At 41.4% G+C, this 11,765-nt stretch overlaps 1 long non-coding RNA gene across 1 annotated transcript in view; it reads right to left on the bottom strand.

The window, feature by feature from the left end:
* Window positions 1-604: 604 nt before the first annotated feature.
* The window catches only part of LOC117942486, a 13,711-nt gene continuing 2,550 nt past the window's right edge, over window positions 605-11,765 (bottom strand). Inside the window, exon 3 of the long non-coding RNA XR_004656136.1 lies at window positions 605-693. This is a non-coding gene — a long non-coding RNA (uncharacterized LOC117942486). The remainder of the gene's footprint in view (window positions 694-11,765) is intronic.

The following is an 11,765-nucleotide window of genomic DNA, read 5'->3' as shown; positions in this document are numbered from 1 at the left end:
TGCATTACTTCAGATACTAAGTTACACCTCTAGTAAACTAGTATCCACATGAAATAAAACAATAAAACTTTGAGACCAAAACACACTGGGTAATAGCAAATATAACACATGAACTGGTTGCTATGGACTCGTTGATAGGCTTCCTCACTCATTTTATATTAGCAAAGGTAAAGCTGCAGAAGCTGAACATTATCCAAAACTCCATTTCTCAGATGCGCGTCAATTTGGGAGCTTGCATGCGACCACTCCTTCCTTCTCAAATGACTTGGAGAGGCTGTCGTATAAACAATTTCACAAATGATCGCCGGGACCAAAAGGATATGTGAGTCGGGTATGGCTGCAGCCTGGAGACCTCCCGTCTCTTGCGCTCCCGGCTGCGTGCTGTCCGCAAGCTTCAACTTTTCAAAATAAAGCTTGCGTCTTATCCGCTATTTTTTCATATGTAGGTGTTTTTGGATCCTTTTGAACTAAACAGTATGGAAATTATGCTAATGAATACAGTTATTTTTTCAGCAGACGTCTTCAACACGATGGAACTAACAAGGCAGTTTTGTGTTTATATGTGTGGGTGAGATTTATTCACTTTGGGAAATCGCACGGTCTCTGGCTGACTACACAGAGAGAGACCCATCTGCTAGCGACACGGGGGCCGAGACTGGGAGCTACATGGAAAAACACGCACCAAACAAGCCACTTTTAAATGTTGCCGTTTTCATTAATAAAAACATTGCATGACCCTCCCCTCAACAATGAATTAAAAGACATGACCCTCCCCTGTTTTCCTCTGGTGGTCCATTCCATAAATCCCAGAACAGCCCCTCATGTCTGTTTTTTTTTTTGTTTAAGATCATTCTGTGGCCATTTCAGGCCTTTATTTTGACAGGATGGGTGAAGACATGAAAGGGAAGAGAGAGAGGTAAATAACATGCAGGAAAGGTCCGCAGGTTGGATGTGGAACCCATGAGGAGTAAACCTCTACATATGGGTGCCTGCTCTATCGGTCTAGCTATCCGGACACCCTGATTATGGTATTTAAGAGGAGTTTTTCTTTTATGCAACCAGACACACCTTTACACTCATACAGAGAATAAGAAACACTGTGTTGGTGTTGTCATTCAAGCCAGGTGGCTGCAGCTCAGGCCCAATAGGAAGACATAGCCGGCATTCTTCGTAGAAACCAATTGCTTCAAAGCTTCCTCAGATTGATTTAATTTTGCCTCCTCTTCAAACTCTCACACCTCTCCTCTTCATCTTTATTTCAGTTTTTTCCAACCCATCTCACCCTACTCCTTTCTACGTTTTGGTGTAGTGGTTTTTCCCATTCTTTTGTCTTTTTTTTCCTCTTTTCCGAGAAATCAGGCCTGATTATTATCATTTTCGTGTTTGTCTTAGCAAGGCTCAGAATAATAACATTTTGAAATCCTATAGATAAAGTTGGTTACGATAAGACACAGGGGCTGATGCTGGGGTATACTCGTGCATGTCTGTATGCGTAACCCCTGGTGAACAGTATGAGGACACATTAATGTTGGTTATGTTGTGTACAGTGGAGCCCCCAGCTGTAATCCTCTACTCACTGTGCGTACATTTTTTTCTGAGCCATGCAATGCATCTGATGATAAGAATGTGTAAATGGGCACAGGAGCAACAGCAGCTCTGTTCTGCTCTCTGCTTTGTTCACAGTAATACTTTTCTCAATAATTATACGTTATTTTACCAACAACCCATCCACTGTTATTCACAATGTTGATGTTTATGACTCGATCTGTAGATAAACTGAATTCTGGACGCTGAGTATCGCCAAACCCACGGACTGAGCTAGCATGTTGTTGGAATCATGTGTGTTAACACGGACATGAATATTGTTTATGAGGCTCATCTTGATGATCGCATTTGAGATATGATTTTTTGCATGGCACACAGAAATCAGTTTATTCATATCTCAACACAGGCTCGCTGACAGATCTCTGATTTGAGCGCATTCACCTCTTTCTCTCTCTCTCTTTTTCTCTTTTTCTCTTTCTCTTTCTCTCTCTCTCTCGCGCTCTCTTTCTCTCTCTCTTTTGCTCTCTCGCTCTTACAAAACCCTTTGGTCAAATATTCTCATGATCTGGTCATAATGGTATAATAAAAGTAAGCTAGGAGCACACTCTCATGCATATTAAATATTATAAGAACAGCTGCCCCTTGGCTGGCTACGGGCCTGTAAAACATGAAAATCACCATCACAGGGGCGGCTGGATTTTTATAAATTTACGTTGTTCATGTTGATTAGGCTTTTTTCTAAAACTGTGCCATTTATTTAGACATCACAAACAGAAAACACACACACACACACACACACACACACACACACAGAAGAGGTGACAATGGGCAGATTTGTCTGTTGTTGGTGATGTGGATTGATCGAGCGGGCTGAGCTGAACACCTTGGAGACTAAACAGCCTGAAAGAGGGGTAAAGCTTAATTGATGATCAAACACCCACCAGGTGTAAATGACTGTTTTCGCTTCATCTGTGTGTAAGTGACTGTGTGAGCGTGTGTGTGTGTGTGTGTGTGTGCAAGATTCTCCACATGAACCTTTTGTACATTGTGCACTCAAAATAAGTGAGTGTCTGCATGCATGGCCGTTTATATGTGTTTGTGGTGTGGGTTTGTGTTTGTGTGTACTTCCAGTGTGTTCATAGAGGCCGGACAAGAGATTTCAAAGACCTCTAGACGTTCCATTCAGCCCTACATCTTTCATATTGACCTCAGGGTGACAGGAGGACAGAAAAACACATGCTCTGTACCATCAAGATGAAAGCAGGGACACCACACTCACACACACTCACACACACACACACACACACAGACACACGCACACACACACAAAATCACCTTCCACAATGGGCTCTCCAAACTGTTGTGAAATTCAAATTCACCCTCAGAAAACACTTCCACATAAAAACACCTCTTTCAATGAACAGTGAGTACTCTCCATATCAGTTAATAGTTGAAAATGACTATAAGAGTGTGTGAAATGAAAGAAGGAAAAAGACAATCAACATCGCAATGAAATGTAATGCTGCCAAAGCTGACTCATAATGTGATTAACAGCCTTGTATCCGGAGCACAAAGAGTCCTGCTGATTTTAATGTTAGCCACATTTCTGCTTGCTTGTCGCGGGCAGGTGTGGGCTCGTTCATCAAAATAATTTGTGAACTCCGTGAAATAAGTGGGAAGAAATCACACTGTGAATTCCGCAGTCTTACTCACGTGTGAAATTATACAGGATTGTAAATACTGCTCTTTAGAAAATGTCTTTTTATTTGTTAAAATGTGCATGTAGTCACACAGATAGTGATGTAAATCAAACGAGAGGCTGAAGAGGTTAAACTGGCAGATTCCCTCTCATAACCAGACTTTCAGACTGGCCGACCTAACAGGCCAGTCCGTATAAAGTCTGTAGATTCACAGTAATTCACAAAGTCTGCAAGGGAACTCAAACACACTCTCTGCTTATTTAAAGAGCCCACTTGGGGCAAATCTTTATTTATCCTTTACTAACCTCTGTCTCTGTTACACTTTGCAAGGCAGAACCTACAGATATCTTGCATCACATTTAGCGTTGTCTTCCTTAGCAGTTGGTTTATTCCATTCATTTCACTACACTATGAAAAGTTGTTGAATTGAAACTTGGGTAATCACATGATGTTGTTTACTCGGCTTTATAAATGTTATATATACATTTTACATGTTTATACACTGACACACCAGCACTGATACACTTCACAGTACAGAATTCTTATTACTTTTATGTGTTTGTCATATTCTTATATTTACCCTTGTTCTGATGATCATTCTTTCTTGTGCATGCCACCCTGCATTTCTTTCACTTAACTCAAGCATGTCTGTTAAAACACTCCTATTGTCCTTTGAAGTTTGCTAGTGAAAAAGGTATTTTAAATGTAGTGATTCCTTAGTATTTGATACCTTTTAACATCTGTCGTATTGGCCACTGATTTATTTAACATGATGGGACGACAGGTCCCGTCACCGGGACGTAAACTCGCCGTTTTTCGGAAGTGCTGACTTCCCTCATAAATTGTAAGCATTAAACCGTCATAAACACGCGCATGCCATATATCATTTGAAAGCTTAAAGTCTCCTGATTCCAACGAGCCCATACACGAAGCAATAAGGTGACTCACAACGGTTATAATCATGTTCTGAAGTAAAGAAACACCAAAAGATTTGAGTCTAATCGAGTGTGTGTTTCCTACCTGTCTCCTCGTGTCTTTAATCACAGCGGTAAAAGATCGCCAAAATCCTTAGTTTCCTACATAGAAAACACCCTAAGGTATTAGAATATCCAAGCCTTGTAATCCATAATTATCTGGTCCCTTCACAATCTTGTAGTTTCAGCCCAAGTTTTGACGTAGAGAAATCTAGATAGTGCATCATTTCTTTGTTTCTACCGTCTGTATCTTTTTCCCTGGGCACACTACAGAGAAACCAAAGACACCGTTAAAATCTCTAGCTTGTGCAGATTCCAATGAACCTTGTTCCCAGCCAATAGCATTAGTCTATCTCAAGATACCCCCAAGCTAAGCAAATGAAATATCACACTCCCCATTGGGCCCACGTGGGAAAGATTGACAGTGGAGCCCACGAATTAGAAGATAAGGTAATAAAACTGGCATCCCTGTGTAGCCAATAAGAAGACGAGTTGATTGATATCAAACATGGCCAGACAAAACTATTCCTGTGATCCCTTCAAGCTGTTTCAAGGTAAAAATATGGCCTTCTGATGGCATTTCACCATTTCATGAAATTATGATTACTTATTTCTAGAAATCTATGTATGTACTTCTTTCAGACATATCTATGAGTGATGTGGATGTGTTTTTGTATTTCAGAAGTTTTGTATTTAGCACTTTTTGGGCTTTTTTAGAAATATTTAAATAAGACAAACGCACTGACATATCTGTAGAAATACATTCATATAAAATCCATTTTATAAGTCATTTTTTTCTGGATTTTTTCTGTTCTAAGTTGAGACATGTGGCTAGAGTACTATTTTAGTATATAGCCCATGTGATATGCTTACAGTAGTGCTTTTTATAAATTTTTCAGATGATTTACTTGGACGGAAATAGAAATTCTGTGTTCTAACCTCTGTAGCTCTGTGTCAGTAAGGCCTAGTGTCACACTGCCACTAGAAACAACAAGTTGAGAGTGTTAACTTCCCAGTGAACTCAGGGTCATCCCAGAGGGCCAAAGTATGTGGAAACTGCAGCACTTTTTTAAGGGTAAAAATGTTGGCGAGAAAATCATATATTTTCAAGTGTCTCATAAGGGCAATATTAGCATTGCGACAAACTGTACTTGTTTCTGATTAGTTGACATACAGTGCATTTCATCAGTACACCTTGAATATAATTCCAATCAACAGTTACTAAATCACCATCAATGTCTACATAAGTTAACAATGCTGGTGCTGTGGGCATCAGTAGACGATTGTGATTGGTTAAAAGTAATGTCAACAAACCAGAGCACGTGTTTCTCCCATTCAGGAATGCTGTGTGATCTAGTATGGCAATGCAAAAATATGTGAACAGACTCTTTCTTCCGGGCTTTCTTCTGCATCCGACCCAATATGTCCCCTAATCGGGCCAGGAGTATTGCTACCTTCACCTTCTCCTGCTCTAATATTTCAGCAGAGTAATGCGACGCCTCCCACGACACTCCTCATCAAACCAAAGCCCTCTATGTTCTCCCTGTCTAATGCTCTGCACCTCGCACCCTGAACATGATCAAAGTGCTATTTTTTCTAAATTCAGGCTCTGTAACTTCAACAGTCTTAGAAGGGATGAGGCAGATCACACTAAGATGATGAGAGAGGGAGAGATTGAAAGAGTGTGTGTGTGTGTGTGTGTGTGCGTGTCACTGTGTGTGTGTGATTGGGGACTTAAAACATCATTGTAGTCCCTTATTCTTGTATATTTCTTTCTTCCTAACTCTCACACTGGGCCTGCAGATAGGTCAGCTCCATTACCAATCCACCGGCCCACAAATATTTAAAACAAATTGAATCGCACACCCAATACCCATCACAATTACGCCAGGCACAATAACTAAATTAGCAATTCAACACAATAATTGGAAATGCGGCTCGCCTGGACCCGCAGGCCTCCCTGGAGGGCCGGCTGATCTGTGGAGGCACGTCAAGCCCGCTAATTCCACAGCTAATTACTGATGCACGGCGGAATGAAGTTGTTTGTCTCCCAAATACCATTTTCCGTTTACAGCGAGGAGCGCAGGACCGTGCTGAGATAGACAAAAACAACAAAGAAGTGAGACACAAGAGTGTGGTCATGCTTCTTTTTTGTTTGTTCTTGTCGCCTCATTCATTTGCTGTTCATTTGTCTGGGTGCATGAGTTTCACTTTATTTCCTGATGATGAACATCCGGGTGTGTTGCTGGAAAAACGTTTGATGAAGGCACATTTGAATGCAGGTAAGGCTGTTTGGAAATAAATTCAGTACTACTATTTGAGGACAAAAAAAATTACCAGTGAGTCCAAGCAATGTTTGACAACACTCCTACTCAAAATTTTATTTTAGAAATGTATTTCTATTTTATTCATATATTGTGATACCTTGTGAACCCAATACTTTTGTACACTCATTTCAAGCACAAAAACATTTGAGTGTAGGTACGTTTTCACAAGAGATTTGTGAATTTCTTCCGCTTCAGAGCCAAATTATCTCTTTACACATTGCATTTAAGTAAATGTGGGTGTCACTAGACAGAAAGCAGAGTTTATTCTGAACATTTTCTTATGAAACACATTGGTACCAGGTTAAATGCAAATACCCTAAAAAGGAGAATTCAAGAAGATATATTAAAATGCCCTCAGAGGGTTGAGAAGTGATCGAGTAAAACAGAGCAGTTTTGTGTTTGCCTACGTAATGCGGCATAGAGGCGTAAACAGCTAGGGGCTCTGTGTTTAAGTAATAGCGTTCTTAAATCCCTTAACCCTTTAAACCCTTGGCTGTTTTATGTACATATTTCTCTAACTTTATGTACAGTCTTGCAATATTGTCACTATTTTTATTTTCTGAATAAGTTCACCTACTCATGAATGCTATCAGGCAACAGACAACAAAAGGCATCTATGAGAGCTTTAGGCTTCCCTACACTTTATTGTAATATAATATTCAAATTCATTTTATACAATCCATCTAGTAGGGGGTCCCTACTCCAGCTCCTTGGCTTGAAAAGGTTGAAGAACCCTCCCTTAGAGGAGAGACTGTTCAACATCTTTCTTTGTTATTCTTACTTGAATGATTCATCACGTTTGGACCACAAGGATTTAAAAGACAGAGTTTTTCTTTTGAATAAGGTCAAAACACTGTTTTTAGACGTGTTTGGACAGCACATCATACAACCTAGTTTGTTCGACACATACCTGGGCCTTAAGGCATCAAGCCTTCTTTGTGACTGATGGAAAACATACAAAATTCTTGAATAACATTCAATCAAAATGCTGGACTAAGTCACACAGCTACTGTGGACCACTTCCTCCTGTACTGAAACTACTTATTATGGTGATTTAGAGCCCAGCCATAATATAATTCCTGCAAAGTGCTGAATAACACTTAAACTATACATCAGTTCTCTATAATAGGCATCACAATTCTAACGAAACATAAAGCATACATACATTACATTATTCACATGGGGAGCTGCACAAAAGCACAAATCTGCATGTTTACATTACTGTAAACGCATGCACGCCACTCTTAAATGACTTGCAGAGACTATAGACTAGACAAAATGATTACTTTAGATGTAAATGAGGAGTTCAGATGAGGAGTAGGCTTGTTGGCTTGTCATTGGTGTTTCCAGCCGCAAATTATCAGCCAAATTGACCATGTCGCCGCATCAGAATTTTGTTGCCAATCAGCCTTGAACATAAACAACAGTGCAAGAAAAACGATAGCGTACGAGAGAGCCGCGTGAACAGACAGATCGGCTGTGGGCCGGGTGATTGAGGCTGCCGCTAATTTGGATCCTGTCCTCGTAGCCCTGCTAACTAATCCTCCCCATCTCTATTTATCCTCTCAGAATCTCATCGGGGGGAAGCAGGCATATATTAACAGCTGGAGCTATCTGAAGGGCTCCCTTTTGAGATGTCGCTCGGCTCGCGTGTGGAGAGCTTAGCCACGGCTAAGACCGGCCGGTGACACGTCCAATTGAACGTATAGATTTGTTTCAGAGTTGGAGGGTCTAAGGATGGCTTGATAGCCTAATCTGATTGCTTCAGGGCTGGAGGGGTTCAGGCCAAGTTATGGATTTATACAAGAGGAGAGTAGACAAACACTGTGACCCTAAACTGTCATTGTTGGGCTGGATGTGCTGTCATGAGATTCAGTGAGTAGCATGATCCAGGCCTGAGCTGCAGCTCACTGCACTGAGCTTAATGAGTGAAAAAGTTGATGAAGACAGGACCCAATACTTTGCGCTGTAAAAAATTGTTGTGGACCAATTGCAGACTTTCTTTGCAATTACAGAAAGTCTGCTAAAAGTTCTACTCTCAGAACTTAGATTAGACATACAAATGAGCCCCATGACTTTAGTTCAGTTAAGTTCCTTGTGCTGAATGTGATGCAGTTTGATTGGCTACAAATTTATGATTGAAATGACATGTAAAATGAGTATATTTACTGCTGAGGACCTAATGTTTCTCAATACAGTTTTTGTATAGGGGACGATGCCGATGAAGTACATTTATAGTTCATTGCCCAAATCCAAGGTGTGTAGGATGTCATCAAAAAGCTTGAAGAGTACAAAACAAGGAATAATTCTGTCTTTATTTTCTATTTCTGACGTGTTTTTTACCCTGATCATTGTCTCTTTGGCAGATTCCATCCTAATTCTTAAAAATCCTATTTCACCGAACAATCTCAAGTAACTGATGGCATTGTCACATGGTCCTCATCAGCAGAACAACTTGGCCGAGTCGAAAAGGAGACGTTGATGTTTTGACCCTGTGTGATTCTGAGCACCTAGTCCATGTTGACATGAAAATTGATCGTGTCTGTTCATTCTTGATCTTGGATACAGTAGTTGACAGATCTTATCCAAAGACCCAGTTACTTGCTTTTTCTGTAGGTTTCAATCATGTCAGATGGTAGAAAAAAAAGGGTTAAAAAAAGTGGTTGGGAGCCTTGGTGCATTGGGCGCACCTCAACCAGGTGAGCAACCAGGGCACCCTAAGCTTTTCTTGTCTTAGTGATCACACACATATTTTAGTTCAGTATCTTGCCAAAGATGACATGTAACCCTAGAGATGCAGGGACCAGGGATCGAGCCACCAACCTTATGATTAGCCAATGACCAATCTACTAACTTCTGAGCAACAGCCTTTCCACAGCACCAGGTTTTACATCATTCTATTCCAGCTATAAATATGTAAGGTACAGAGTTTTGCTTAGTTACACACAAAAGAGTCATTAGGTAAACCCGAATGAAGAAATTGAGATCAGAGATGTTAGAAGGGAAAATTAACAAAGGTAGCCATCGATACAAGAACTCATAGTTGGTAAAATTGCAACAATTATAAATCATTGTCTTAAATTTTGGTTTTGAATGAAGCGACCTAGCTGGCCTTAACCGCTCCTCTTCCAGCATTCCTATGGATACCCACCTCTTGCATTTGGGCCCCTCCCTCCCACTATGTTTCCTTCTTCCTCTCCTCTTTCTTTTCCATTAGGACCTAAGAGGGTTTGTAGGGCCCAGTTGCTTTGGCGGTTTCCCCAACGAAGGTCCCAAGCTAAACAGTCGGCAAACTGTTAACTACAAGTGACTTCACGCCTCGCACACCGATCATCTTTTATTCATCTTTCATCCATAACCTGTTTACACATTTCTGGTGAATGGTGTGGTCCTTGCCAGTGAACATGCAGTGTTTTACTGTGATTGAGTTGTGAGCCAAAATTATTTGTCTATGGGTCTTAAGTCACATCCACGAATCTCAACTTAATGTTCTGTTGGCTTACTGCAACAGTGAAACACTCTTGTATGCCCAAGGTACCATTTTCTCTATTACTCAACTTGACAGAGTCCCTTTATTTCTTTTTGTTTAGCTCTTGGTCAAAAAAGGATCTCAGAGGTGCTTTCACGCTTAACTGTAATGGGACAAGGTGCTTGCAAAGAAGTATTCAGATCGTTTACTTAAATTAAGGCAACAACACTCCACGACAAGTAAAGGTCCTGCACTGAAAATGTTACTTAAGTAAAAGTACGACTGTGGTCAGCAACATATGCTTTATCAAAGTGGAGCAGAATTGCTCTTGTAAAGGTTTCTAATCTTAGAAATATTATAAGTTGAATTATTATAGTGTTGTCTTCAAATGTAAGCAGCATTTTAATGGCTTAGCTGATTGAGATGGAGCTCAGGGATCAGCCAAAACAGAAACTTTGTTTTAATCTTGTCTGTCTGTCTGTCTGTCTGTCTTGCTGTCTGTCCGTCGTGCAAGATCCAGACATGACGTCTTACAGGTGTGTAATTGAGATCTGACTAGAGTTTGAGTTTAGAAGATGGGTGTAGTCCGAGCAAGGGTGTTGTAAGTGGGGGGTAGGAAGTTGGGAAGGGGCCATTGCCCACCTACTTTACGCTGATTCGACGTTGCGGCTGGGGCGATCCCCTTGCAATATGGTCTCTAGTATTCAATAAGCTGATCATAGTTTTAAGAATGTCAAATAGCAAAGTAACCAGTAACTACAGATGTCAGATTACCTCCCCCCAGACATAAACCCCTATCCGTTTGCATACCACGCAAACAGATCCACAGAGGAAGCCATCGACGCAGCTCTCCACTCTGCTCTGAGCCGCCTGGAGCACCAGCAAAGCTACGTCTGGATGCTCTTTTTGAATTACAGCTCCGCTTCAACACAATCATCCTGGGCATTCTCATCACCAAACTGGTCACTCTCTGCCTCCTCCCTCTCACATGTGCCTGGATGAAGGACCTTCTCACCAATTGGCCCCAGACGATGAGACTGGGCCCCCACATCTCCTTCACTCGCACGTTGAGTACCGGCTCCCCACAGGGTTGTGTGCTGAGCCCCCTCCTGTACTGTCTCTACACCTACAACTGCTTCCGGAGGGTCCTCAGAAAGCACAACCTGGACCCCAACCTGCTGCTGACCTTCTACGGCACTTCCATCGAGAGCCGGCTGACCTACTGTATCACAGTATGGTACGGCAGCTGCACTGTGGCAGACAGGGGGTTGTAAGATCAGCACAAAGGATCATAGGCTGCTCTCCCCCCTCCCTGATGGACATCTACACCTCCAGCTACCTCAGTAGAGCAGAACACATCACCAAGGAGAGCCCCCACCCCGGCTCTGATCTGTTTGACCTGTTGCCCTCAGGAAGGCGCTGCAGGTGCAACAGAGCACGGACTAACAGACTCAAGAACAGTTTCTTCCCAAAAGCCATAACCACCCTGAACTCACATTTGCACTGACTTCACTCCACAGACCTTCTTCTTCCCTCCCACTGTGCAACACTGTTATATAATACCTAAAAGGACACTGGAATTCTGTTCCATTTTATACAGTGCAATATTTAGTAACCATTTCATTACTGTGCAGCATTTGTTTATTTGTTGTTAATAATTAACTACTTTTTACACAATGTGTATACAAACCTATTTTATATATGTATATTGTTGTTCTCAGGACTCAGGACTGTCCACTAGGTCCCCCCC

This window comes from Etheostoma cragini, chromosome 3 (genome assembly GCF_013103735.1).
Source record: "Etheostoma cragini isolate CJK2018 chromosome 3, CSU_Ecrag_1.0, whole genome shotgun sequence".
NCBI lineage: Eukaryota > Metazoa > Chordata > Actinopteri > Perciformes > Percidae > Etheostoma > Etheostoma cragini.
The sequence above is the reverse complement of the archived record's forward strand: the minus strand, read 5'-3'. Positions and strand labels throughout refer to the sequence as shown.